Source organism: Lolium rigidum, chromosome 5 (assembly GCF_022539505.1).
Source record: "Lolium rigidum isolate FL_2022 chromosome 5, APGP_CSIRO_Lrig_0.1, whole genome shotgun sequence".
NCBI lineage: Eukaryota > Viridiplantae > Streptophyta > Magnoliopsida > Poales > Poaceae > Lolium > Lolium rigidum.
The window spans coordinates 207,679,294-207,684,210 of NC_061512.1; positions in this window are offsets into that span (position 1 = coordinate 207,679,294).

Below are 4,917 nucleotides of genomic sequence, written 5' to 3' on the forward strand. Positions count from 1 at the left end.
AAACCCTCGGCTCCACCTCTTATATAAAGGGGGAGTCGAGGGACGAGAAGATCATCGAATCATTGTTCACAAACCCTAGTTTTCATAATCGTCGAGTACTTTTCGGCTGAAACCTTCGAGATCTACTTGCCCTCTACTTCTAACTAAACCCTAGCCTACAATCCATAGGCATTGACAAGTTAATCCCTTGTCACTCGGCGGCGACGCGCTCGGCGGCGACGGGCTCGGAGGCGACGGGCGCGGAGGCGACGGGCTCGGAGGCGACGGCCGCCGGCGCATTCTTCTTCTCCATCGCCGGCAGGGTAGCGTGCGTACGGCGGTTGGGGTTTTCTCGATTTGGAGAAGTTGATGGGACGTGAGAGGGGTGGTTTCGTGCGTGAGCGAGAATGAGACGACTGTGTGCAGAGGGAGGGAGGGGCTTACGCGCCCTACGCGCCCTAAATGCTACGCGTCCACTATTTGCACGTCTGCACCGCGACACGCGTCAACAATGGCACGTCTTCCACTTTTGCACCGCAACACGCATCCTCGGGTCTAACCCTGGAAATTTAGATATACTCAGGTATACCCCCGAGTCATATACTAGCATTTTTTGTGTGCTCAGTTTTCTCCTTGAGTGCTAATACTGGATAGTTCAATATACTCAGTTTTACCCTCAAGTGGCTGGTCAACAGAGAGTCAACAAATGGGATTAACTAGTTAAATGAGTTATTTAATGTGCAAAAAATTCCGAAAAAGAGTGGCACTTACTCATGGAGTCTTTACCACAAATTGCCACTTCTCAAATCATAGATAAATCATAGATAAATCAAGTTTCACCACAAATTGCCACTTCTCAAATCACCTAGTAGCTACGAAGGTGCATGGTTTTCCATAATAAGCCCTACCCAAAACAGCTTTCCCCAAAACATACTTTGTCTGAATGAGGCCATAATTTTCACACTCATGTAGATTTGTATTGCAAATAGTTTGAGGTAGGCCAAGATGGGTTTCATTGTACAAAACACACATTTTCCATTTTTTAAATCTCATATTTGAATCCCTTAGTCTGTTTACTACTCACTTGCTCTTGGTTTCTTGATACTACTCAGTTTTGCCCTCTCCCTTCACAAACTCTCACAGACGCCCAACATTGCCCTGATTGGTCTAGCCCATGTCACGCGGATCGTGCCCGCCGACCGTTGATCGTATGATCTAACGGGCAGGATAACCCCTATCTCTCTCTCCGGTCGGGGCCACCACCCTCTCTCTCTCTCGTCGTCGGTTAGCTTCACGCAAAGTTTGGTTTTCTGCATTATTTTTTACGAGCTAAATTATAAACTCTTTTTAGGCATTACTTTTCACGCAAAAAATGATAAACCATCACCGATTTGTTGTAGCCATTACTTTTCACGCAAAAAAATGATACACCATCACCCATTTCTTGTAGGGATTGTACCCATTACTTTTCACGCAAAAAACGATAAATCATCACCGATTTTGTTGTAGCCATTACTTTTCACGCAAAAAATGATACACCATCACCCATTTCTTGTAGCCATTACTTTTCACGCAAAAAACGATAAACCATCACCGATTTGTTGTAGCCATTACTTTTCACGCACAAAAATGATACACCATCACCCATTTCTTGTACCCATTACTTTTCACGCAAAAAACGATAAATCATCACCGATTTTGTTGTAGCCATTACTTTTCATGCAAAAAATGATACACCATCACCCATTTCTTGTAGCCATTACTTTTCACGCAAAAAACGATAAACCATCACCGATTTTGTTGTAGCCATTACTTTGCACGCAAAAAATGATACACCATCACCCATTTCTTGTAGCCATTACTTTTCACGCAAAAAATGATAAACCATCAACGATTTGTTGTAGCCATTACGGTAAATGATAAACTATCACGAATTACCATTTCTTTTAGGCATTACTTTTCACGGTAAAATGATAAACTATATCACGAAGTTCCATTTCCATCAAGATAGTCCGCATTACTTTTTTGTTGAGATATATACCCCCACAACGGTCGTCTCCTCCTTAATTTATTGTGTAAACCCCCACAACGGTCATCTCCTCCTTAATTTATTGTGTAAACCCCCACCAACGTTCACCTCCTCCTTATTTTATTGTGTAAACCCCTACAACGGTCATCTCTCCCTTATAAACACCTACACGGCCATCCCTTGTGTCAATAGGTTCTGCCTCTCTCTTCTTCGTTCACATACACTTGATCATCCATTGCCATGGCTTCCACGTCTCGGACGCGGACCGGAAGGGGAAGGGGAAGGGGAAGGGGAAGGGGAAGGGGAAGGGGAAGTGGATCATCATCATTGCCACCACCACCGTCAACACTGCCATTGATCATAGAGGAGTTCTTCATTGTCGTCTATGAAGACCCTTTGGTCAAGAAGGTACGTACGCGTTCCCACATATATGATGCATGTGATTAATTATGGGCATGTTCTAAAAAACCTTTAATTTCAAACGATCGGCGCTCGATCTCTTTGCAAGAACTCCCAAAAAAGTTTGCGGACTATCTTGACGGCCAGGAGCCAGCTAAGGTGTATCTGCGAGCAGCTGACTGCGGTCCTCGTCTCTGGACCGTGGAGGTCCTATTTGACGGACAAGGCCGGATGTACCTCGACAAGGGCTGGGAGAAATTCGCCATCGCGCACGGTGTGGATTTCGGCTGCCACGTACACTTCAAATATGAAGGCAATGATGTGCTCACAGTGAAGGTGTTCGACGGAACAATGTGCAGGAGGTACTACTACTCAGACGACGAAGATACTGACGATGAAAGCGACGACGACGTGAAGCCATGCATCCATCCCCTTTAGATAAGGGGATTATGACCAAGAATATATATGTAGCTTCATATGCATCGATTTGGAGATCTAGCTATTTTCTATATATTATGCATGTAAAAAATAATATCGCATTTCCACTATTATTCGAGCACCACATCCTCCAAACGATGCCGATGCCGATGCCAATATCGGCATGGTCAGAACGGCTATGCTCGCCGCCACTCGCTAGGTCAACGTCGGGATGCACAATGTTTAGCATAAGAGTCACTTTAGATTAAGCTGCGAAAATAGTCACCTGCCACAGCGGTCATTGGCTGCGGAGGCCCCACGGAGCGGCAATATATAATTTTCTATAAATAAATAGACGACCCACTTGGTCATTGGCTGCGGCAGCCCCATAGAGCGGCCCCATTTGTCATTGGAAGCACCGCGTATACAATCGAGAAATAAAACGGCCCACGCGTCAGCGGTAGATGGATGGCTACCCGTCAGCACGAGACGGTCAGAGAGGAACTGACCTGACGGTAACGGTAAGGCCTCTAACCTGACGGCAACCCGCGTCTTCGAGGGGTTTCAAACTAGAGGGAGGGGAAAGTTGATGAAAAACTAAGGGGCTGGGGAAAACTGAGTACAACTAACGAAGCAGGGGCACGAAAATAGAAATCCCAATCAAATACTAGTTCACGAGTTTTCACCCTAGAGAGAAGGGTTGAGAAAAATCTATGTAATGCTTTCAAGAAGATAACGATGTCGAAACACCTCCATTGTCAGGTATGATCAACAAAGGTCAGATCAAAGGGTTTTCACCTCGTAACTTCAATCCATGTACTGAAGTAGCACCACCAAATCTCAACTATGATGTGGTGTTGCATCCACTTGACTACGACCCTCAATACTTTCAGCTTTAGAATTGCAACACATGCATACCTTACCGTAGTGGCGGAGCCAGCAGGTGTTAGGGTGGGGCATGCCCCACCCCTAACATTTCATCTTAGCACATATTTCAGTGTGAGAAAAAAGAAGAATCTAAGAAACCTGACTCATACATACATGAGATTATCTTGGTTGCCTCACCCTAAGAAAATTTTCTAGATCCGTCACACCATGTAGTTGCCATGTTGAGACCACCCAGCAAAAAAATACGCATAAGCCTCATTCATGAAAACCTCGAAACAGGTTTTCTCCCCACTATATTAATATAGCACCCACGAGTCTGAGAACGAAACACAAAGCTGGGGCTGCAGGAAACACACACCCAAAGAAAGAAAAGAAGAAACAAAATGGAAATAGAGACGAAACAACTAAATGAAGATGACCCACAACCGATGTGCCCTCCGAAGAAGTACCACCACGCTTTAAGCACCGGATCGCTACGTACCAAGCATCGCCTACAAGAAGGGAAGCGATCGCTGCTACTCGGACCAGCTGATCCTAGGCTTTCCCCCCAGCACACATAGGAAAGTAGATGAAGGATAGCCACAACGCCCTCCAAGAAGGAATGGTTCCACCTGCGGGCGGCAACGCATCAGTGTCGAGCGAGCCGACAAGGATTTATTCCGAAAAAACCCTATCCACCACCCCCGAGCGATCCATCGCACCAGAGCCCGGTGAGGAAACAACCTCGCCACCACCAAACTCGCCACCCACGAACATGCTCCACATGGTCACGAAGACGCCATCATCGCCTCACCACGGATAGCAACGCGAGGCCTGCAAGGCAGAGACAAAGAGCAGCTCGAATTGGATCTAGTGGTACCACGGCCAAGCGGGAGGGAACTACCTCCACTACCAACATAGTAGTCAATCGTCACACCAATCTCAGTTAGGTCCGGCCGAGCCCCGCATGCCCGTGGATCTTCCAGGGGGCAAACCAGTCCGAAGAGAGTCCGGCCAAGCCCATATCTAGCTTGTAAATACGGCTGCCACGCTGCTGTAGGGATTCGTAGCATAGAAAACAAAAAATTCTACCGCAAGAACGAATAACAAGCAAAGATCTAATCTAGTAGATGGTAGCAACGAGATGGGATCAACGTACCCTCGAAGATCGCTAAGCATTAACAAGATTAATCTCGTGGATGATGTAGTCGATCACTTGCCGCTCT